The sequence below is a fragment of the Crinia signifera genome, chromosome 2 (genome assembly GCF_055691185.1).
Source record: "Crinia signifera chromosome 2, ASM5569118v1, whole genome shotgun sequence".
In the NCBI taxonomy this organism is placed as follows: Eukaryota; Metazoa; Chordata; class Amphibia; order Anura; family Myobatrachidae; genus Crinia; species Crinia signifera.
In genome coordinates, this window is record NC_139218.1 from 262336787 (window position 1) to 262363004 (window position 26218).

A 26218-nucleotide genomic window follows, 5' to 3' on the forward strand; every position below is an offset into this window, starting at 1 on the left:
CTCTCTGTGTGTCTCTCTCTCTCTGTCTCTCTTTCTCTGTATGTCTCTATCTGTGTCTCTCTCTCTGTCTCTCTTTCTCTGTATGTCTCTCTCTCTCTGTATGTATGTCTCTCTCTGTATGTCTGTCTCTCTCTCTGTATGTGTCTCTCTCTCTCTTTGTATGTCTCTCTCTCTCTGTATGTCTCTCTCTCTCTTTGTCTGTCTCTCTGTATGTCTTTCTGTATGTCTGTCTCTCTCTCTCTGTATGTCTCTCTCTCGCTCTGTCTCTCTCCACCTCCTCTCATTTTTACTCATTCCCCACCATGTCTCTCCTTTTGTTCTCCCTCTCTTCTGCTACAACCTCCCCTTTACACCCCCACCCCTTCCATATAATCTCTCCCCCCCCCCCCCCCCACACACACCTGTCACCCTCTTCTCCTGTGGCGGGGGGCCCTTTCCAAATTTTGCTATGGGGCCCAGAAGGAAGTAGTTACGCCCCTGCTTAGTAGCAATAATTATGTGTTCATTTGTATGTCTGTTTGGTGTATAATTATTCTGTAAATATCTATTTAACTCCATTAACGTGTCTGATACTGTGGGCAGAAAGCACGCCAGCTGAAGAGATTTACTCTCTGGCTTGGGGCGGGTGCCAGCATCAGTACACGCCGGCTAAGAAAATTACTTTCTAGCTTGGAGCGACCGTTCCCCTGTCCGCATGATACGTATCATACCATGTTTAATGTTCTGACCTACTGAATATACTAGTCATCATCGCGGCAATACAAGCCAGCACAAGGAAATTTAGTCTCTGATTTACAACAGAGTTAGTAAGAACCGTTACTGTGACTGCATGTAGCGGCAGATAACTTGGTTAAACACGCGGTGCGAATGCACGCAGTGTACAGAACAATACATGGCATATTGTGATATATATGTGGGAACATACGCTTCAAAATGAGTACTAGTTATAGTCTCATGTATGTGTAAATCATTGGGGTAAATAGATCTATTCAAAGTACGCTCCAATTAAGTGACTACAAATAGCCGCAGTTCTTAGTACAGTGTATGGAAAAGATAAGAGAAATTTCTCTCTAGAGATTATTGATTCCAATACTGATATTAACAGAACTGTATCGATCTTCATCCCTGCACCATTTCATGCATGAGTGGCACGATAATTATACTGTATAAACATACTGAACCTAATAACTGAATCTGTGGATTGCCACATGTGTATGGAGCAATGCAATAAGAACTTCAGTTCTAACGATCACCTGCCTCACAGTGCTTAAGGGGATTAACCCAAACTCATCTCCACAACAGATAACTAAAAATCATTAAAGTGGATACTAACACCAGTGTGATGCGTGCATAATGAATTACGACTTAACTCTGTGATCTCCTGATGTGTATGCTATTATCACGGTAATAAAAGCCAACAATAAGGACTCAGTCTCTGATATGAGACGATAGCAATATCAATAACTGCCATTGAAATAGCTGATAGCGGCAGACAGCTGCGGTTACAACACGCGGTGTGCCTGCACGCAAGATTTATGGTATACAAACATTATTGTGATTACACATGTAATATTTGCGACAGTCTACCATATTTATTCACTAATGAGCATACTTTAATAAACTGATTAAAAAACACACATATTTTGTGTCTATATAAGACCAACAATAAATCCCACTGTGATCTATGCATAATAAATTGCGACCCAATCCTGTGATCTCCCGGTGTGTACGCAGGGATAATACATCTTATGTGTAAAAAATTAGATACCTTAAATGCAAAAATCTACCGGTGTTCACGCAGGGATATTACTGGGATAAAATGTACCTGCATGGGCAAGCTTGACACTAAAAAAATCACATCCAACCAGATAAGTTGGACCAATGAGCAGGCGCATGTGAATAGAAGCAATAACAATACTATAAATTGAACTGTGTGGTTATCTAGCCTAGACGCTAAGGCTAAACATAGCATCTTCTATCCCTAATAAATTCACACTACATATATGCATACCCAGATACAGTGGTGACTGAGAGGGAACATCTCATACAAACACATCTGTGCTATTTAATTATATGTGTGTTCTTATGCACGTGGATAAGTAATATTGACCCCAGCACATCAGTAAACATACACAGGAGAAAATCTGTACAGTAATATCTGGACATCTCACATAAGGGAGCACCGGGCTGAACGGCAAGTACCTCCTTCTTTTTGTGATGTCCTAGAATAATCATCACAGTAAAACAAACCTGTGTGTATTCAGAGAAGGTGATCGCTGATACATCGGGCTGAAGATTTGACACACACTTGGAGACAGAATTAATTTCACCAAAATTTGTGTGTGAATCAATATTATATCCACACACAAAATGTACCAACTCCACTAATTGGGTAATTATCCTATGACAATACAAGTCAACTGAGGAGTGATTACATAAATATAAAAATAAATATACAAAATACAGCAGACGAGTTATAACACTCTTTATTACAAATAACAGTGAACACAGACACTATATAGCTATTACCAGCAACTTTAATATAGCTACGAATAAGTCACAGAGACATTTTTAAACTTCTACTTCTTTTGTTTCTCTATACCTTTACTTGTTTTTAATAATTTCGCTATGTGTTATCCCTTGTAAAGGGAATACTTTATAAAGGTTGAATACAATTAATAAAATTGAAAACCAAAAATATAAGAAATATAAATGATGGCCGGATAGGTCAACGTGTTAATATACAATAAAATATACACCTAACATTAGGTACGTTTTTAAAAATAGTCTTTAATTAAGACATTTTGGGTGAGGAGTGCGCCCCATTTAAAGCTGATTTCTTTTTCTTTTCTCCTGTTTATATTGATCTCTAATTAGGTCAAACTCTACTAAGGGCCTGAGGATAGAACTTGTCTTTGTGTGCCCTTTGAGGATGATGTGAAAACCCACTGGGGTTGCGGTCATCCATGGGTCGGAAATGTCTATTAACGACAATTCGGCTCCTCTTGCCGCGAAAGCTAAAGCCATCAGGGAAGCCAGTTTTCTCGATAGGCTAAGGGCTTCGGATGTAGAGGGAATGGTGGCTAAATGATTGAGAAAAGGTTCAATGTCCCAGGTGGTTGAGTAACGTGGTCGTGATGGTCTAGATAGGAAGATACCCTTGAGTAAGCGTAGATATAATCTATTCTCTGAAAACCCTGGGATTAGAAGGGTGAGCGCGGAACCATACGAACGTATGGTGGCCGAGGCTGAGCCTGTGTTATATTTATGTGATAGGAAATCAATTGCTGAATTCACTGGTGCTGAGGAACGAGAATTGGGTATGGTGTTTTGCCAGAAAATAAACTCTTTTATTATGGCGCTGTTTCTAGCTTTGGTTCTGGGTCTCAGTGAAGCATTAATTAGTGCGGTCGATGATGCTGAGAGGTCTGAGTGTGCTAACAACCTAGCAATGTCGCCATCCACATGCATTGTGGCAGTTTCTGTAGTAAGTCCTGGGTACCCTGAAAGCATTCTCCCGAGATCTCTAGGGGGATCTTGGGGCCCTTCCGTAGTTGGCTGATTAAGGGGAACCAAATTCTGGATGGCCAGATCGGGTACACTAGGATTATCTGGGGTACCCTGTCCTCCCTGATCTTGTGCAGTACCCTCAACAGCAAGGCTGGCGGTGGGAAGGCGTATGGGAGGACTAGGTCCGTCCAGGGGAATGACATGGCATCTGTCTGGAATGCCGCCTGGGACCATATCCTGGACACAAAAGTCGGAACCTGATTGTTGTATGGTGTCGCAAATAGGTCTATTCCTGGCTGCCCAAAGGCTGTCACGATCCTGTGAAAGATCTCTGGCTTTAGAGTTGCTCTGTCTAATGTGAGACGAGTTCTGGAGAGAGAGTCTGCCAACTCGTTTAACTCTCCGGGAACATATATTGCGGATAACTGGATGGATCTCTGAACCGCCCAGTCCCAGATGTCTATTGCCTCCTGGCAGAGAGGTAAGGACCTTGTGCCGCCCATCTTGTTTATATAAGATACTGCGGTTTTGTTGTCCAGACGGACTTGAATGGGTATATGATGAGCACGCGGGGGAACTAGGGCCGCTAAGGCTAGTCTGGCTGCTCTTAGCTCCAGGAGGTTGATATGGGCCTGTGAGTCCTGCCTGGACCACCTGCCCCTCACGGCCTTGTCGCGAGTGAAGGCTCCCCACCCCTTGAGTGACGCGTCTGAGGTTATGATGATAACCGGTGTAGGGTCCTGCAGGGGTCTGGGGGGAGGAATGGGTAGCACTGTCCACCTTTGTATCTCTTCGCGAACTAACGGTGTGAGCCAGATCTTGTGTGACCAGGTAAGGCCTATCCTGATAAGAAATCCTAGACGGTTCTGAGAGTGTCTGCAAATGAGGGGTGCGTGAAGAAACCCCAGTTCTAGAGCTCTCATTTTCCCGATGATTTTTGCGAGGTCTCTCAGGTTGAGCCGACGATTTATAATGTGGGACACGAAGGCTTGGATGTCTGTCCATTTCTCTGCCGGGACTGCGATAGAGAAAGAACGGGAATCTATTACGAATCCCAGGAATGTAATTGATTGGCAAGGTGTTAAAACTGACTTGGGATAATTTATTGAGAAGCCTAGGCCAAGCAGGAGTGATATTATTGTGTCTCTCTGGGAGAGTAGTGTCTCCTGCTCTGAGTGTACGACTAGGAGGTCGTCCAAGTAAATTATACATCGGACCTGTTTCTGGCGAAGGTGTGTTACCACCGCCTTCATGAGTCGTGTGAAGGTGTAAGGGGCATTGGACAAACCAAAAACCATAACGGTCCATTGGTAAAGGGCGCCGTTCCAGAGGAACCTCAGGAACCTTCTGTGATTGGGGTGTACGTGTACTGTGTGAAAGGCCTCTTTGAGGTCTATTTTTATGCAATAGTCGTTCTGTGTCAAAAGGAAGGGTACCTCTGTTAGACCCTCCATTCTGAACGTACGATGTCTTATGTACTGGTTCAGAGATTTGACGTTCAGAACTGGTCTGTAGGAGCCGTCCTGTTTCCTTACGGGAAAGAGGTGACTCGTCCAACCTGTTTTTGACGTGTCTGACAATTCTATCCTTCCCTGAGACAAGGCTGTGACTAAAACCTTGTCTAAGAGAGGACTGGCGTTTGTTGTGCATGGGATTCTCTGGCGCGGAAATCTCAGCAGCGGAAGGGACAACCCTTGTTTTATAATTTTTAACAACCACCTGTCTGTTGTAATTCCTCTCCACCGGTGTATGGCCTGTGAGAGGCCAAGGTGCGGTTGTGCTTCTGGTACACTCACCGTTTCCTCTGTCTCTTCTGGGGAAGGAGGATGAAGGAGCCACACTTCTGGAATTCCGGGACCTGGAGTAGCCTCCTCTGTGGCCTCGGGTGGAGCCTCTATAGTCTCGGTAGTCTCGGGTCGCACTGCTGGCAGTGGCAAAACGACCCTCCTGACAAAAGGGCTGTTTGGAAGACTGGTGACTTTTTAGATCTGCAAACGACTTGCGTGCCTTATACCGGATCTTGACTTCATCTATGAAGTCAGGGCCGAATAAATCGGAGTCAGTCAGGTTAGGGACCTCCGCTGGTTTGGGTGCTAAGTCAGCTAGCCCTGCTCTGGACAGTCAACGGGACCTGCGGGTGTTGGATATGAACTCAAAGGTCTGCCCAACCATAAGGGTCGCTCTGCTTATTGCCTTCAGGAGTGCTGCCTTTGATGCCACTAGTGAATCTAAGGAGCTGCTAGTGGTACCCTCTTTCTCTGCCTTGTTCAGTACGAACAGCAGGGGGCCTGCAGCGTCGGAAACTTTCAATTGGATTTTCCTGAGCAGCTTATCAATTGAGTCGCTCTGGGTCTTATCACCAATAAGTGAAGATAATGCTGGGTCAATATCGGGGGCGAAAAGGGCGGGGATATCTGGGATCCCTGTATGGTTACGCAGAAACATCTCATCCTCTTTAACGAGAGATATCCTGAAGGCTAACTGTGCAAAGTTATGGACTTCAGACTTTTCCTGTAAGGCCCAGTGAGAGGAATACATTTTATTTGGGGGTGAGACTCCTGCTAGTGCCACCCTGGCCATCTGCAGGTCACTATATTCGCCTCGCTTGGAGGACGCAGAGGTTCTAGTCACCTCCTCAGACTCCCAGTCTACTGAGGCCTGGCTGCGTTCATCTTGTACGTTAGTTGGACTTAAGGGGCGATGCTTACTTGCCCCCTTACGTGAGCCCTGAGACCTCTTATACTTGTCTGAGGCTCGGGGAGTATGCCCGTGGGCAGGAGACTGCGGTTTATTGCGTACCGCTGAGGTATTCCTACTTCAGGCAATACCTGGGAATGAGACGATTAGTCCTGAACAGGCATCTCTTTTGGAGCTTTTGCTCACATGTATCCTCTTACTTGTGCTTTTTCTCCCCTGTAGCGATGCTGAGCTGGAGGGGGAGTCGCTATCCTGAGGTGTACTGTCTGCCTCAGAGCTTTCCCTGGTGTCTGCAGACCTGACAGGGTTAAACAGCTTTCTTCTTTTAAAAATACTGTCCTCAGATGAGGAAGTGTCACTAGGCAGTCTCTTTCTGTGTTTGAGGCTCCTAGCGCTGGCTGAAGGGGACACAGGGAGAGTGTCTGTAGCAGAGACAGACACAGTGTCCTCCATGTTCAGCGCTGAGGTAAAATCAGAGCAGGGGGCGGGCTTGCATCTGCTATACTCTGTGCGCTCACGTGACCAGCGTGAGCACGTCACAGAGCTCATTAGCATGCGCCTCATTAATATGCGCGCATGCACAGTAGCCCCGGAGCCGTGTATTACGTGCGTGTGCGCGCCTTCAGGCTCCGGCGGCATCAGCCCGCTACCCCGGCTGTGGAGTAGGTAAGTGAAATTTCTTTTCACTTCTCCTACTCCAGCGATCGTCGGGAGGCTTGCACTACAACCCACCAGCTGTTGCTAGGTGGCAAGCCTCCCGACGAACAAATGGGGAGTGCAAATGTAGCATTTCTGTACTCAAGCACCAACTCTGCTGTGTATGGTGACACTGGAAACAGTTGGTTTCGAAGTCTTCTTCACTTACTTCTGTGGTACTAAAGTTATAAACATGTATATTTCATCCGGATGCTATGTCAAAAATGTCTAGGTCAACCTAGGCGAGAAGTCAACACAAACATGTTGGAATGGCTATATTCAACACATGAAAAGGTCAACATGCATTTTTGGGGGGGATTTTTTAAACTTTTTCATAGTTTTCCCTCCACATGGACATCGATTGGGAACGTGGATTTCTATAACAGGAACATGGTACACTATATGCTCAAGTGTCCACATTAACATACAAAAGTGAAAAACTCACATCAACCTTTTCCATGTGTTGACCTTTTCAGCTTTGACCTTTTGCTTTGTCACTGTTGACCTTATGCATGTTGATCTCTTGGTGACATCGTAGACATTGTTGACCCATACCAATTTTGAAGCCAGTGTGTACAATGCAATAAACCAGGGGTGGTCAAACCAGTCCTCAAGATCTACCAACGGTCCACGTTTTCCTGATCACCAAGCTGGTGCACAGCTGTAGTCATTACTGTCACATGTTCAAACATGCTGCATTCATTCCTACTATAGATCCACAGAGAGGCAGAACTACTATTGGTGCAGCAGGTGCATTGCATAGGGGTCCTGAGGACTAAGGGGCCCAATGCAGCCACCCTCTGCTGTGTGGCACATTCTGAACTTTTGTTAGAGAGGAGGAGAGGGGCTCAAATTATATTTTTGCACCTGGGCCAACCACTCACAAGTTCTGCCACTAGATCCACAGGTTGCCTGATAAACATGAACAATTGCTAGATCTTGCGGACAGGTTTGGTCATCCCTGCCTTAAACAGCTACGTAAGATGTTTTTCAGTTCCTCTGCACCTGCAAACTTCCTACTGAATAGATCAGATCAAAACAATATTGTTTTACCTTTTGTGTTATTTAACTGTAATTTACACTTCATCTATAATTAGACATCAGTGACACTCACCCAGGTACATTTGAACATGCTGTAATCCTGCTGCCTTACATTGAACGTGTTATTAACAGACTTGGCTTGTTGTATTCCAACAAAATGTACTGCAGATACTGGAAAAATGTGTCATTTGTTTTAACTCCTATTACAAAGAGATCTGACAATGGGCAGTATTCAATGCTTTCTGTGAGCTGTGACAGTGAGCAATGCTGCCTGTTCGTGGTCACAGCTCGCAGGGTCAGTATTCAACTGACCCCCCTGCACACTCCATTTCCCCCTCGCTAGGTTTTGGGAGTGAGGGGGAAATGGCGTGGCTCACAGCTAAATGCGAGCTCCCTGCATTAGCCGCAAGCCTTGCTGTTTTGTGGAATCCTCGCTGTCCTCTGTCCCCGGCTTGTTTCAGTGATCCCCGCTGTTTAACCCCCTCGCCGGCGCATTGAATACACCCCAATGTTAAACCCCATTTAGATAAACAGTGGGCTCAGCAGTAACCAGCATATCTGAAACATTACACAAGAGAGATTTTGACAGGTTTAATTACACAAACTGTCATCCTCTAGCATCGAATAAAACAAATGCTAATTGATACCGGTGACTAAAAATAAATATATATATATATATAGATATAGAGAACATATATATTCCAGCATTCTACTACGCGCTAAAGTTGGTATTAGCAACTGAACCAATGGCAAGTAAAAAAATGACAGCCTAACCAATTCCCTGAGTGCAAGGGAATTGACACAAAAATGTACAGCACAATAGTGATATGGCACCTTATGATAATCAATTTAGACCATAAGTAATGACTTCATCAGGGGAATGATAACATGTCTTCCATCAAGGATGATTTCTTATTAATTACAGAATATCCAAAGTGTGTAGAGGTTTTCCGGTACTTATGTAATATCTGGGCTCCCGTTTTTCTTATGAGACCGCGTCCCCTCGCGGGGCTCGCTGTGCTCACCACGCTTCGGGCACGGTGGCTCGCTGCGCTCGCCACACTATATAAATTCAGCTCCATGCGTAGTTGGATAGTAGGGGTATGAAAAAATGGGGTGCATTTAACATGGGAGCCCAGATAATGCATAAGTACCGGTTTTCCTTATCCTATAAATACCCCTATATTTAAGTAGAGACTTTAGGTAGCATAGGGTAAAAGTTTCTTTAAAATTCCTTTTAAAAAAGTATATACATTTAAATCGGAGCTCTGTCTCCTACAAAGGTAAGATTCAGAATTGTATATATATATATATATATATATATATATTATCCCCAATACTCCTCTCGCGCTTATATGCCAATAAAAATTGAAACAACTTTAAACTTCAACTGCGGCTGCTTAACCACCAGGTTTCCTGAGGGCTAGGAAACAATACCCACAATACACTTCCCAAATGGTGGTATAGCGCCTAGATCAAATGTCCATGTGTCACATCAATGTTCATAAAACCAAAAAACATTGGATTTCCAAGTGATTCTTTATTCAACTCTTAAGTGGTTCAAACAATTTCCCAACGCGTTTTGTCTAATATAGACTTCATCAGGGGAAATAGTTCAAATTCTTCCAATAGATATCCAGACGTGTTATACCTCGTCCTTATAAGGTTAAAGTAAATCTTCCTGGAACTGGATCTGCTAACCGCCCTAATTCTTTAAGGGGATCCCGAGGTAGCTTTCCTCAGTGGGGATTATAGTAGTAATGTATTAGCCTATTCTTTGATAAAGATACAAATATCCTATGTATTCAGTGCTGAACCAATTCTTTTAGTGTAGACTTATACTTACTTATACAGTGCTATCCGAATGTACGCCCCCCAACATAAGTGTACTCCCCCGTGTCCGCCCATGTTTCCTCCCAGTTTTTCCCACTTTGAAACTACGCCCATGTCTCATTCCGCATGACGCCCATAATACGCCCATATTTCAAGACTGATTGCGGGGCACAGTTTTGTACGGGATTTGCACGAACAGGTACGGAGTCAATGCGTGGCACATGCGCGTGGCGTTCTCCACGCATGCGCAGACGCCGTAAAGACGCTATCCGAAAGTATGCGGAAAAGTACGCATCAATCAGAATAAGGCCCAGTGTCTTATTATCGGGGAAACACGGCATATATAATATATATATATATATATATTATTTGTAAAGGGTGGTCTGTACCAATGCTACTATAAACTAAACTAATTTTATGTCTTCCTGCTTCTGTTTGTTGCTTTATGTAAATACTTGCACATGCCAAGCAGAGGGATGCATACAACACACTCCTAACATGCTTTAATAACCATACATTATTAAGAAATATAGATGATTTGTATATCTACAATTCACCACATAGCCATATAGTTACTGCTTGCTGTGCTAATTATACACCAAGAAATATTGTTTAACTGGGGGTTTCCTTCATAAAGTAAGCTCCCAGCACTTAGAAAGGCCTTTTTCTAGCAGGAAACAATTTTCCGTGAGATTTTCTTACTGAGAAAATTGCCATGAATAAGATTCACATGAAAATACAGTAATGTATGTGTACAGTATGCCTGTACATTTTCTCTGGCAGACTCATCTTTCCATTCCTCCACTTGCTCATTACGTTATACAATATAAAATAGAGTTTATAACACTTTAATTACAGATGTCTATTTATGAACATTCTCTTCCCAGGACCATGGGCTCCAAAAAGAGCCTGTTTTGTGAAAGAGTGAATAGTAAAGCGATAGCAGAGGTGTCACTAGAACGCTGGGAAAAAAAGGGTGTAGTTTTGTCACTCTGTGTTTTGGGACATGTGGACTGCCCCTGGACACAAGCCTTAATTCTGATCTGATCCCAGTACAAATTTGTTCTCAAAATGGGCAAAACCATGTGTACTGCAGGTGGGGCAGATGTAATGTGCAGAGAGAGTTACATTTGGGTGGGGTGTGTTGAAACTGAAATCTAAATTGCAGGGTAAAAATGAAGCAGCCAGTATTTACCCTGCACAAAAACAAAATAACTCACCCAAATCTAACTCTCTCTGCACATCTTGCATCTGCCCCACCTGCAGTACACATGGTTTTACCCATTTTGAGAACAAATTTGTACTGCAATCAGTGTAAGCTGCAGTGCCAACTCCTACACAGGTCCCAATATGTTCCACATATTCCTACAGTGTAGCATGCAACTCTGAGAAGGAGACAGCATTTTGGTGTCACACGTCAGTTGATGACAACCGCGTGCAGCTCGCAACCCCTTGTGATGCCAATGTGTGGGGTATAATGCAGAGGTTCCACGGGATGGTGGTCAGCAGGGCTACCATCAGGGAGGGGCTGTGGGGACTGCAGTCCTGGGCCCAGAAAGAAAGGAGGACAAGTACTGAAATCTATATAGTATAATTTGTCATTAACAAAAGTTCACATTTCCCTTGAAACTATGTAGATGTTGAGTAGTGCGGCCAGTGCTGCAGCCACAGGTCTCACCAGGCACGCCAGGAGTTCGAGAAATGGTAGGGGGGTCCTTCCTATTTCCTCAGTCCCGGGCCCCACAATTTCTGCTGGCAGCCCTGGTGGCCAGGGCACTAATCAATAATCTATGGTCAATGTGATAGACCAATCCAGTGTCAGTGGCTGCCAATAAAATATGTGGACAAGCAGAAGCTCAAGTCTTTCGACTATAACATAACTGACCCTAAGCACAATTTACTTATTTTAAAAAATATGATCTTTGAAAAAGATTTGGAAGTGTATTGAACATTTCTGTTGTATTGAACTACTCCATGTCTATTTTTTTTTTCTTTTTTAACAGTACCATTCTCCCCCTTTAGTGTGTGGCATGGTGTACAATGCTTCCAATGAAACCAGTAGATTTTCTCTAGTTTTCATATCTAATTTCTGTGCTAGGTAATACTGCTCTACACTTTCAACTTTTGGTGCATTGTTTCTATTTAGTTAAGAAAGCAATACACAAATGATTATGAGGTGAGTACTCTACAAAATGCTTTATTTGTAGTCAAATTAATTGTAACTCACTTACATTTTGTTATATAAGTATTTAATTCAATATTACATTTACCAACTCTATCACTCTTCCTTGGGGGAAATTTACTAAGATGGAATGGTGGTGAAGGCTCCTGTTTGGGTACTTGTGTAATATCTGGGCGCCCGATTTTATGATTGTATGCCTTAACTTAAGGCATACAATCAGATGTGATGAGATGCGATCTACGCGATTTTCCATAGGATTCAATGTTAAATGGTCCTGTTCATTCCCCCACTATCCAAGTGGGCATGGAGTTGATTTTATATAGCGTGGCGAGCGCAGCGAGCCACTGAGCCCGAAGCGTGGCGAGGGGACGAGGATTACTTAAATGTATTCCGTGTCCCCTCGCGGGGCTCGCAGCGCTCGCCACGCTTCCGGCTCCGTGGCTCGCTGCGCTCGCCACGCTATATAAAATCAACTCCATGCCCACTTGGATAGTGGGGGTATGAACAGGACCATTTAACATTGAATCCTATGGGAAAATCGCGTCCATCGCATCGCATGTGATTTGGTTGCATGCAATGCGATTTTTCCGACCCGATCATAAAATCGGGCGCCTAGTTATTACACAAGTACCCCTGTTTGTACCCATTCAATATAAAATAAGGCCATTAAACGTTTTACGGCTAATTTATTATCAGCTGGATTAGTCTGAATATTACAAAAAAGGTAACTTCAGCCGAATTCGTGTGTATGAATAAGTACACCATCGATAGAACTCAGCCATAGAGTTCTATCTGGTCGGCTGATTTACTGTCATTCTTACTGCTGATTTACTGTCATTCTTACTACTGAATTCAGCTTTGAATTCAGTAGAAAATACAAATGGAAAATACTCCTTATTTTCCAGGCGTATTTGGCTGAAGCCTGCATGGATCAGTCAGCTTCTCTTGAGTAAAAAGTATAAAAATAAATAATTTTAAAAACTGCATGGGGTTCCCCCCCCTCCTCTACAAGTATAATCATCCCCACACTTTGAGCCGGTGCTGGTTGCAGAAATACAGGGGGAAATCCTGGTTCCCAAAATACAGGGGACAAAAAAAAGCTGGGCTCAAACAGCCATCAGGGTAATACCACTGCCAGAGGACACTTCTTATAGTCCTGGTGCCAAAGCATTACCTCTGGGGCTGGTCAGACCCAACAAGCTTCCCCCACATGCAGGGACTTGGGACCAATGTCAAAAGAACTGACACCCACACAAATAAATTATTACACACTGCATCCATCCATACTTACCTATCTTGATCCCGTAGGTTCGGTCGACTTCTCCAGTAGAAAGTCCAAAACGGTACCTGTGAAAAAGATTATACTCACCAGTCCAGTGTAGATTGTGTCCTCTTCAGTCCCCATCCACGGGGTTAAAAAACCCGCTACTACCTGGTCCATATGAACAGAAGGAAGCCCATGTATAAATATTGGCTTCCTTCCCCTGAATGCTAGGTTATCCCCTGTGTCAGCCAATAAGGGAGCACCATGTCAGCAGTGCTTCCCTGATTGGCTGTCTAAATAGGCATGGGAACTTTGTGGCTTCCTAAACCACAAAGGTTTTGTGGCGTAATATTTATAACGGGCTCTACTGCTGTGCAATCTGTATAATAGCCTCTGCTGCCTAAAGTAATGGACACTTCTGTGCTGTGTAATGTGAATTATGGACATTACCAGGCAGAACTACCATTGGTGCAGCAGGGACAGTGCACCGGGGCCACTGCTGCCCCGTCATCCTTTTCTTGTCACCCACTGTTTTTTCCTTGTCACACTTTGTAGAGAGGGCTGCACATCTGTCCCTATTGCAGTTGGTAGAGAGCTAAGCACCAGCAGTGGTAAACTACTGTGCATGTTTATTATATTTATTCCATAAACTGCTAGATGTTTCTTCTTGTCCTTATGTTTCACAGTTCTGTGTAGTTCTTGGGGCTAGACACTGTGTATTGGTAAACTCTTGTACTTAGACTGAATGTTCCTCACACATCACAATGAATCTCACACTTATGCAACACTGTTTATGTGACACTTAAAAACGATTTTGCTATTTTATATTTACACCACAGCTATGTAAATTGCCCTCATGATAGAGATATAGAATCATTTCAGCACTAGGCTAAGAGAGTCGAATGATCATTTGGAAACATTGTCTTGATTGCTACTGCAGAATAGAGCATTTAACAGTAATCACCTCTGTTCTTTCATTCACTAGAAATGATGAATACAGTAAGCGGTGCAAAGCTTCAATTTCCAGAAGATCACTTCTAGATCACTTCACTGCTAGAATAAGAATATGCAAAAAATGAGATCCTTTTGTGTTTTAAATAGGTATTATTCATACTATTCCCTTGTAATTATTATGTCCACCAACCTGTTGGAAATATAAAGGTAGGAAATGATCTAGAGAATATGTGTTTTTAAAAATATTAGGCTTATTTACACTTAGCATCAGAAACATTTTTTCTTGAATCACCAATTTACAGTATCTCTCTTTTCTCTTCCTAAAGCAAACGCTCTGTGTCCACTGTTATCCCATGTCAGTAAAAATATACCATGCTATGACATAAAAAAAATGAACGCACAGGAGAAAGTGAGATGGATATTGGTAAAGCTGCAAGATAGGGATGCAGACACTTATAAATCAAACTCTCCAGAAAGTAGAAAACGCTTAGGTTCTGTAAGACAATAGAGTACAGAGCTAACTATTCTTAAATGCTACCGAGAAAAGGGATGCATTCATTATTTCTTTTAAAAACCTAAATTGTTACCGTTATAAGAAAATAAGTTCTGTCAGTGTCCTCCGCTGATACTGCAGCTATTTATATGTACCCTGTACTTGTCCTCTATTGTTTTCAACTGTAAGTGACTGTTTGCTTATTCATTATGTACTTTGTAATTGGTGCTGTGGATCCCTTGTGGCGCCATATAAATAAAGAATAATAAGAGGAATGGTGCTCAACTGGTTGGAGCCTCATGCATTGCCTATTATGATAGCTAAGAAAATACCAATTCTCTTCTGAGGTACAAGCAATATGTTACTCTGCTAACACCCTGCTAAACATCAAGGCTCATTTATCAGCCTCCAAGCATCAATATACCAGTTTCCAGGTTGCATTGAGTGTTAATTAATCCAATGAGGTTATTGTTTAAATGTTATTGTTTTATAAGATAGTGTCAGAATTAGAGATGTGCGGTTTGGATTTGGTTTGGATTTGCTCGGATTTCAAAGCAATATTTTATTGGCTGTCCACAACACGTGACAGCCGATAGTGAATAAGATTCGGATTTGAAATCCGAGTAAACCCGAACCGCACATCTCTAGTCAGAATGCGGACACTGGCATCCTGAATGAGAGAATCCCGACAGGATCAAGTAAGTATAGTTACTCTCCCCCTGCGTCCCCCATCCCTCCTTCACACAACCTAACCCTAACCTTCTCCACCACAGCCTAACCCCCGTACCCTGCTGCCTAAACCTAACCCATCCCACTACCTAACCCTGACTCCTAACCCTAACCTTTTCTCCCAACATCCTAACCCTAACCTTCCATGGTAACTAGGATAATGGCTGCAATAAAATGGATACGTTATTAAACAGAGGACATAGAAATAAAGACACAAATGTAGTTACTATGTCATTGTACAAACACCAAGGGGGAAATTTACCAATATGGATTCGTAAAAAATAGGTGTATTCGTAGGCAGAAATACACCTATTTTTTACACATTTGTATTTTCGGGATTTACAATCCCGAAAATACCACAATTCGTATTCCTAAAGATGGGACATTCGTATTTGTATTTACAAATACGAATGTCTACACCATTGATAGGATACGACAGGAATCACCATTCAAAAGAATGGTGGTTCCTGATGTACTAAGCAGCCGTATTGATAATACGGCTGCTAATTGGTGTAAAACAGGCACGAAAATATGACAGGAAAATACACCTTGCTTTCCCTGTTGTATTTGGCTTTAGCCTGCACGGATCAGTCAGTAAAAAAAAAAGGAAAATTAAATAAATTAGTCAGATCCTTTCAAGCTTCTCTTGAGTAAAAAGTATAAAAAATAAATAATTTTAAAAACTGCATGGGGTCGTCGTCCCCCCCCCCCCCCCCCCTCCTCTACAAGTATAATCATCCCCACACTTTGAGCCGGTGCTGGTTGCAGAAATACAGGGGGAAATCCTGGTTCCCAAAATACAGGGGACAAAAAAAGCTGGGCTCAAACAGCCATCAGGGTAATACCACTGCCAGAGGACACTTCTTATAGTCCTGTGGCCAAAGCATTACCTCTGGGGCTGGTCAGACCCAACAAGCTTCCCCCACATGCAGAGACTTGGGACCAATGTCAAAAGAACTGACACCCACACAAATAAATTATTACACACTGCATCCATCCATACTTACCTTTCTTGATCCCGTAGGTTCGGTCCACTTCTCCAGTAGAAAGTCCAAAAAGGTACCTGTGAAAAAGATTATACTCACCAGTCCAGTTTAGATTGTGTCCTCTTCAGTCCCCATCCACGGGGTTAAAAAACCTGCTACTACCTGGTCCATATGAACAGAAGGAAGCCCATGTATAAATATTGGCTTCCTTCCCCTGAATGCTAAGTTATCCCCTGTGTCAGCCAATAAGGGAGCACCATGTCAGCAGTGCTTCCCTGATTGGCTGTCTAAATAGGCATGGGAACTTTGTGGTTTCCTAAGCCACAAAGGTTTTGTGGCGTAATATTTATAACGGGCTCTACTGCTGTGCAATCTGTATAATAGCCTCTGCTGCCTAAAGTAATGGACACTTATGTGCTGTGTAATGTGAATTATGGACATTACCAGGCAGAACTACCATTGGTGCAGCAGGGACAGTGCACCGGGGCCACTACTGCCCCATCATCCTTTTCTTGTCACCCACTGTTTTTTCCTTGTCACACTCTGTAGAGAGTGGCTTTAGTGTAAAAAAAAAAGGAAAATTAAATAAATAAATAAAAAAAACAGCGTGGGGTCCCCCCCACAGCTGTAACCAGCACCAGGCTGAAAGAGCCGGGGCCGGTAACTAAAAATCAGGGAACCCGACAAATAGGGGTTCCCCGATTTTTAACAACCAGCCCCAGGCTCCAGGTCCGGGGCTGGTTCCCAAAATACGGGGGACAAAATGAGTAGGGGCCAATCAGGAGCCAAAAAAAGTCGGCTCCTGATTGGCCGCTAGGCAGCCAATAGAAATCATTCTGAAGAGAGGCGCCGAGTATGAAACTCTCTCATTCTCCTCAGTGCGATGCGGACAGTGCGGGGACCGGCGACAGCATGAAGATTACCTGGACTACGTCGGACCAAGACAAGACATCTTCAGCACAGGACCAGGTAAGTAGGATTTCCTTCCACAGCTCCAACATGGATTTCTTCGGACCCGGACACCGCCATGGACCTGGAGGACGACACGGACCGCCGACATGGACCTGGAGGACGACACAGGACACAGGACACCAGGACAGAGGGCTACCTACGGGATCAAGAAAGGTAAGTATCAGTATGTGTGTAATGGATGTATTAAAGTTTTATTTTCATTGTGTCAGTGTGTGTTTATTGTACTATTTTTATACCTGTGGAACTACAAGACCCAGCGGGCCCTTTAATGCCCCGCAGGCTGGGACTTGTGGTTCTCCAAGTCCCAGCTTGCGGGGGAGGCTTGCTGGGACTCATAGTTCCACAGTTTTAAACAATAGTTTTTTCATCTATTTTTTTTACACCACTATCAGCCCAGTGACCACAGCCCAGGGTCACCGGGGACAGCACCAGGCTTCAGCCTGGTCAGGTAAGTCCTGGAGGGGGGGACCCCTTTATTGGGGGGGTCCCCACTCCCCCAGGGCCCCTGACCAGGCTGACCGGTCAGGGGGTTAGGCTGACCGGTCAGGGGGTTAATGTTTTGGCAGCGGGACCTTATATAATAAGTGTCCCCCGGCTGTGACATTACCCTGCTGGCTGGTTGTGCCTGGGGCTGGTTCTTAAAATACGAGGGGACCCCTACTCATTTTGTCCCCCGTATTTTGGGAACCAGACCTGGAGCCTGGGGCTGGTTGTTAAAAATCGGGGAACCCCTATTTGTCGGGTTCCCTGATTTTTAATTACCGGCCCCGGCTCTTTCAGCCTGGTGCTGGTTACAGCTGTAGGGGGGACCCCACGCTGTTTTTTTTTTATTATTATTTATTTATTTTTCTATTTTTTTTTATACTCTGCAGCCTGCACGGATCTGACTGATCCGTGCAGACTGCCTGTACGAATTCGTATTAGCGGCCGTATATATGGCCAGCTAATACGAATGGTTACACCATCGGAGGGTTACAAAGCAGTCGTATCTGACTGCTTTGTACATTCCCCTCCGGAACACGACTTTGCATACGACTGAAACAGTCTTATGCAGTCGTAGGGGAAATACTAATATGAAAAACTAGGTTTTTCGTATTAGTAAATTTCCCCCCAAATGAGAAGGAATGAGGAGACCGGGGTAGTGGTCAGAGAGTGACTGGAGGGCCCTGCATAAACAAATGGGGTAGTCAAGTGAACATTTGCTCTCAAACACTGGAAACCAGACAATAGTAATTTAGACAAATTGATTAAATCCATTTGATTTAACAAATTATAGCTATGTATTTCTGTGCAGTTATCTCATTCCTTTGTTGAAATGTAAACTTACAAATTATAAAAGCTGCATTTGCATTTTTAGATGCATCGTAGAAACAATGGATGAAGTAGAAGAAGAAAGCATGCATACAGTATGTCATCATCATCATCAGCTAAAAACTTGCGCCAGCATTTGAATACGCATACTGGACCCTCCAATCAAGTGTATATGCACCTATTAGATCAGGGATAGGGAACCTTTGGCCCTCCAGCTGTTTTTGAACTATGCATTCCTGCATGCCCTGCAATTGTTTTAGCGCGTCCAAATAGCAAAACTGTTGCAGGGCATGCTGGGATGTGTAGTTCAACAACAGCTAGAGGAACAAAGGTTATTAGATTTTTAATCTTGGCTACAATTCAACAAAAAAAAACCTTACCGTACCTTGGTTGCATCTACATGCCACAAAGCTGCTTGAAGAAAAACCATACATTGCAAAATGAAATGCATGCACAAACAAAACAAAAAAATAAAACAGATTAACAAAGCTGCTGCTTGCATTTACTCTGAATCAGGCTAATAATGAATAAGCTCATTCCACACAGGCACACATACAGACCAGTTTCAATCTGTTAGGTGCTTACAAATTTGCGTTGGCTGGCTATGAATACTCCATCACCTTGTGTTTGTATTGCAACTTTGGTACAGGCGCAGTAGAAAAACATTGCTCCACTGCATCTATAACAACATTATAACAGCATTGCTTCTACATCTGAATCAGGACTAATATCTTTCAGAAGGATATATGCAAAGGATTTAACATAAGCAATAGTCAACCATTTCTTGTTTGAAGAAAACCCTTTGTGATATTTACCCAGGAGTTCCTTCATGGTCCATTTTGCATATGTCCAGCTTTGTATGTAGTGGCCTGGCTCTCCCAATGGGAAAGCATCAGCTCCACACACATCTCTGGACATCCATAGCATGTTCTGCATGATCTCCAGCCAACACAGATAGAGCCCGGTTTTCCAGTTCCTTATCAGTTGTTCTCTAATAGCCATATAAATGGTTGGGGGGAGGATGCCCTGAGATTACTAGCCTGATATGTATATGAAAATCTTTCTTCTCAATACTTAAGCTGGGTACACATATATACAATTGTCGGGCCGTTCTTCCGTTCTGGGTCGGACAGCCGTTCAATTGTATATGTGTGTACACTGTCCCGTACGAGCGATAACCGGCAAAAAACTGTCTTGTCCGTCCATACTCGGTCGGTCGATGGTTCTTTGCAGTTTAATTTTCATCCGACAGGACGGCCTCATATCGGAACAAAAGTGCAGTGTGTACGCACGTTCGATCGATATGCTGCCGTCCTTGCGACTATACTGCCAAAGCTGGAACGCCCATGTGGGCGTTCCATAGCTACATGATCTCTCCTACAGATATAGTTACAGTATAATAAGTACATTGCATTCAGAACGCACACATGAATAAATCATGTGTGGAGGTGACAGGGTTAATGTAGTTCACGGAGCCGCGGCTCCGCTGCTCATGATATATCAGGCTGTCACAACATAAAAGAATTTGAGAGGCACAAGCAGACCGACAATAGCCCTTAAAATGAAGGATAATACAAGGCACAGTTGCTAATATTTCAATATGCATTACATAATGTGACATACACGGAGCACCAAACTTCTATAAAGCCGGGTATGCGACTAGTCAGTTTTATCCTTAGTGAAGATTGTCAATCTTACAAATCCTTCTTGCTAAATCTACTTCAGTTTTCCTCAGCTATATACATGAATATGTTGAAAAGATGATAACAATCCCAATGTGTCGTAAGTTTTGATCATATGGGTGACAACAATGTAAATCTCTATGTGGATTGGGTACATAAAGAGAAATGTGCATAAACTGTATCTTTTGTACTAGTGAGGTGATGCATCTCACTTGTCTGGGAGGTGGGCAGTTACCTCTTTACTCCTATTTAAAACAATATTTTACTATTTTCTTGTACCTTACGTACATATACAAAAAGTAAGGGAGACGTATCAAGGTTTCTTTCTGATGTGGTGAAGGGTGCGTACCAGTACTCAAGATGGCTGTGTTGAAGCCACTCCTGTCATGGTATCTTTGTATACAAATTACTACACATTGGGATTGTGTTAACATCTTTTCCATATATCCAAAAACTTGTGAAATTCGAGGAAAACTGAAGTGGATTAACAAGAAGAATTCCTAATATTGTCAAGCTTCACTAAGGATAAGCACTAAAAAGAATGTTTTTCATATCCATATAAGGCTATTAAGATCTCAGAACCACTTTCCTGACACGTACCCCCCCCCCCCCCCTCCACCTCCGACCATTTCTACAGATCTTTAGGATCTGAAGGAGTGATCCATAAATCTACAGGAAAGGCAGAAGAGTCTGTAGGATTGCCATATATTTACCTATCATAGCTAAAACCTCAAGTAGCCATATGCCCAGGCATGTCTCTTTTCATATCATCTGGTCCACTGTTTCTCACCAGGTCCATCTCTGTATGTTATTCGTCTTTGATCACACTTTCTATGTTTCACCTGGACAGAGCTACTGCCCCTCAAATGGTCAAGCAATGGTAATGTTGAAGAAATCCATACAGGAGGTCATCATTTTGGGTGTGCTTATGTACATATTGTTCCTTTGATCTCTGGATATTAAAAGCTAAATGAACAATGGGGCTACAGTTTAATTCTTAAGGGGCCTACACATGGAGCAATTTTAGGTAATTTTCCAAGCTATCTGACTAGATTTGACTAGATCACTTAAAAAGTGACCCAAAATTGCTCCGTGTGTAGAGGCCATAGCAATAACTCATCTAGATTTATACTGCATGCAGTATAAAGCTAGTCTGATTGCGAGTGTTCTCACTGGAGAACACTGCTCTTGAGGAAGCTGGGAGACCTTTCCCAGAGAAATGCATAGAGCTTCTGAATACACCCTTGAGACCACTATACTCCTGAGGATTACAAATCTCCTTTCATTTACTGGATATGGGACTTACCATCTCTACCTGGTCATCCTTTGTTCCATACCATATGGATTGTACCTGCAGCCATTTCTTCATCTCCACCCAGGTCTACCGGATAAATCAATAGAGCTAACTTGGTATCATTTCACCACCATTCTGGAATCGGCCACCTGGTAATATACTGCTGCTCCCAGTGCCAGATTAAGGTCCACATAGGCCGGAGCTGAAATTTACAAAGGGCCTATTGTGTGCCACTGCATGGTGTGTGTCCAACGTCGCTGAGAAGTCTCCCTGTGTGGGAAGGGTGGTTTGGTGGCGTACTACCTCCCTGCATTACATCTCCGCACTATACTACACTACACTATATCTCTGCACTATATCACTCCACACTACTTCTCTGCACTATGGGCACTATGGACTTATTCTAGTTCACTCTTAGGGGTAGATTTATTATAGCGGCACTAAACGCGCTGCTATAACAGTTCCTGCTTCGCCTCATTAGGGAGCAGGAGGGGACACCGACAAGATGTATTAACATCTTGCCGGCCGAAGCGGGGGAGCGCTAACTCCCCCCTGCGGCGATGTCCCCTCCTGGAGACAGCGCATCAGTTAATACTGATGCGCCGTCTCCTTCCCCCCGGCCGGCTGCGCATGCGCGGGATCTTGCTACTCACGCGAGATCCCCGGCGCAGCTCAGAGCCAGCAGCAGGTATAGTGCTGTCCCTGCTGTGGTCATAGGGCATCGCCACCTGCAGCTGTCGAAGTCGATAGCTGCAGCGGTGGAACGGTCAGTGATGCTGACCATTCATAAATTAGACAGGAGGCAGGCACGCAGTACGAAATATCGTAGCTGCGCTATGCCTCCTGCCCTGCACCGCCACGCCGCCCAGCAGGTGTCATAGATCAGGGGAAGCGCTATCCCCTGCCTTAACGCACGGGGTTTGCGCATATTCCCCTGATCGACACTTCATAAATCTACCCCTGTGAGGCAAATTCCTTCTCAAATGGACAAAACCATGTACACTGCAGGTGGGGCAGATATAACATGTGCAGAGAGAGTTTAGGCCGCCATACACTATGCGATTTGGCCCCGATTTCACCCGATCCAGATGGATCGGGCAGTGAAATCGGACCAAATCGCAGGTTTTGACACCCGGTCCGACCCGATGCGCGGTCCCGTGCGCATCGGGTCAGAGTCAGGACGTCGGACCGGCTGCACATAAGATAAATCTTATGTGCAGCCGTGGGGACTCTGAGGACGCCGGCGAGGGAGGGAGACGCCGGCGAGGGAGGGGGGGGAGCCGGAGCAGGGAGCTGTCATGCTCCGTCCGGGTAGGGGGGGGGACACGCCGCTAGTAGTGCGGACGCTGCGGGGGACACAGGTGGCAGTGACATAGAGCCGGGCGGGGGGAGCCAGGAGCTGTCAGCACTGAAAAAAAAAAAAAGCCCATACAATGAATGGGCAGCCTGTGATTGGCTGAGCGCTCTCTCAGCCTGTCAGCAATTGGCTGAGAGAGCGCTCAGCCAATCACAGGCTGCCCATTCATTGTATGTTTTTTTTTTTTCAGTACTGACAGCTCCCGGCTCCCCCCGCCCGGCTCTATGTTACTGCCGCCTGTGTCCCCCGCAGCGTCCGCACTACTACCAGCATGCGTCCGTCCCCCCAGCCGCCTTGCAGCATCCCCCGCCCGCCACCTCGATGTCCCCGGCCCCCCTGCTCGCTCCACATTGCAGCTCCCCGGGAGTTGCAAATAATACATCGCATGCGATGTATCATTTGCAAAACTTGGCACATCAAGTTCCAAATCGTGTGTCCCCCTCCCGGGGAGCTGCAGGGGGAAATCAGGTCCGACTTGTCCTTAGGACAAGTCGGACTAATGTATGGGGGCCTTTAGATTTGGGTGGGGTTTTTCTTCAAAGTGTGCTGTGCTGTACTGTGGTATGGCTGTGCTCTGTATATAGTGACTGTGTATATAGGAGCACGCTGCTGTGTGCTGTACTGTGGTATTGGCTGTGCTCTGTATATAGGAGCACGCTGCTGTGCGCTGTACTGTGGTATTGGCTGTGCTCTGTATATAGTGACTGTGTATATAGGGGCATGCTGCTGTGTGCTGTGCTGTACTCTGTGGTATTGGCTGTGCTCTGTATACAGTGACTGTCTATATAGGAGCACGCTGCTGTGTGCTGTGCTGTACTGTGGTATTGGCTGTGCTCTGTATATAGTGACTGTGTATGTATATATAGGGGCATGCTATATATATATATATGTATGTATATATATATATATATATATCTGTAGAAGGAGTATAGAAGGAAGCGCTTCTTAGTGCAACAACGTTTTTATTAACAGGCAAATCGCCACTTTAAAAGGACAAAGATATACATGAATACCACATGATATAAGGACAAAGATATACATGAATACCACATGATATAAGGACAAAGATATACATGAATACCACATGATATAAAACAATTCCAATAATTAGCAACCGTCACTGTCAGTCTCCTCTGGAGTATTACAAGCTGAGGGGCCACGCTGGTCCGTGAGTCTCTGTTCTCAGGACCTTACAACAAGGCAGCGGCTCTCCCTCTCCTGGTTGTAGTTAGCGTCTGGTGAGGCAGGCCCAAACGCGTTTCGTCATTGACATCATTAGCGTGCCCTCTGACGAAGTCCATGACAAAACGCGTTTGTATGCTGTTAGCCTGACGATGGGGACCGATTGGCCCCGAAACGTAGCTCAATAAAATTTTGTTGCACCTTTCCTGTAGGGCCGTGCTTTGGACCGTCTCAGTCACAGGCTGAGTCCCCATAACTGCTGTGCACATATCTCTTTGCAAAGGCACACAGGCTCTGTGACACTTGTTTAGTGGAGTGCCGGCTCGTCGCTACTGTATATATATATATATATATATATATATATATATATATATGTTGGGCGCTGCTCCTATGTATAGAGGCTGTGAGATCCCTGTGCAGCAGTCACAGAAGGGATTAATCTCTGCAGCTGTCTCCCATAGTTACATTGTTGCTGATATCTGCAGAAGCTGAGCTGGTATCTGGAACCACCACCATCATCACTCTACTATATACTCCTATATATTACACAGTACCACTTCTGTGTAATATCAGTAAGTGCCACTGACAGCTGCTCGGTACCACTTCTGTAATGCTGTACACTCCATCCGCGCCATTGTTAATCTGGCCTGGTAGTGATCATTTGAGCATTTTATCTGGAATACAGGAAGTGGTACTGTGCAATTGCCAGTGACAGATACTGAGAATTATATCCATTGCACATGATTGCAGAATTGGTACTGTGCAATTATCAGTGACATATACTGAGAATTACATCCATTGCACATGCTTCTACAAGTGGTACTGTGCAATTGTCAGTGACACATACTGAGAATTACATACATTGCACATGATTGGAGAAGTGGTACTGTGCAATTGTAAGCGACATATGCTGAGAATTACACCAATTGGCCAATATTAAAGAAGTGGTACTGTGCAATTGTCAATGATAGATACTAAGGGCAGGACCTTTATTACACATTTACTTAACTTACCCCCAGTTGTATAGTTATAGTAAGAGAATAATATTATTTATTAAATAATGATTAAGGGACAATGGGCCTTATTTTGGTTCATTCTTTCTGACAAAATCCTTCTTAGATGGACAAAACCATGTGCACTGCAGGGGGGGGCAGATGTAACATGTGCAGAGAGAATTAGATTTGGGTGAGTAATTTTGTTTCTGTGCAGGGAAAATACTGACTGCTTTATTTTTACACTGCAATATAGATCTCACTTTGAAGTAAAACCCCACCCAAATCTAATTCTCTCTGCACATGTTACATCTGCCCCACCTGCAGTGCACATGGTTTTGCCCATCTAAGAAGGATTTTGTCAGAAAGAATTAACCAAAATAAGGCCCAATGTTATATTTTTGCTAATGGGTCAATAAAAGTCTTTATGATGGGAGCAACAATTAATATTTTATTATGTAACCGTCATTTATATATTGGTAACATAATAATGATTGCCCACATTAGTATTCAATAAAAATTGCCCCGATAATCTGATAAAGCATTGCTACCTTTGATTATATATTTATTTTACCTTCCCCCAATATAGGAATAAAATAATATTGCCCCCATGGTATAACTAATAATGTTTGTTGTTTCCTTAGCAGTATATAATTGTGCACAAAAAAGGGGGTGGGGTCACAGCTCATAGGGGCGGGTTCACAGCTCTTGAGGTAGTCATGGGTCTACACCCTCATAGTAAATGTATTGTACCTACTTTTGTGCTGCTTTTGCCATTTGTAAAACTGCTACAAATATCCCAATGTTTTATTAGTATAATGAGGCAAATGGATGATGGTGTTATGTTATGGTTAGAAGACACTGAGATATATACAGTAATACCCACTAACACTAACTAACTGCATAGCGGCCATCTTGTCCCATGACATCATTATGACATCACAAATGTGACAGAGGACTTTCTACTGGCATCAGGAGAGGAAGCTGATTTTATCCTCTTGTGCTTCAGCTCTAATTTTTGGGAAAGAAAGTGGTTACCTATT

At 43.8% G+C, this 26218-nt stretch overlaps 1 protein-coding gene and 1 long non-coding RNA gene across 2 annotated transcripts in view; one reads left to right on the forward strand and one right to left on the reverse strand.

The window, feature by feature from the left end:
• LOC146060779 (uncharacterized) overlaps positions 1–26218 on the forward strand; it is a 182419-nt gene that overhangs the window by 147630 nt on the left and 8571 nt on the right. The gene's annotated exons all lie outside the window — the stretch shown is intronic.
• LOC146060780 (uncharacterized) overlaps positions 1–26218 on the reverse strand; it is a 52894-nt gene that overhangs the window by 4176 nt on the left and 22500 nt on the right. The window contains exon 3 of the long non-coding RNA XR_014470481.1: positions 17309–17493. This is a non-coding gene — a long non-coding RNA (uncharacterized LOC146060780). The remainder of the gene's footprint in view (positions 1–17308; positions 17494–26218) is intronic.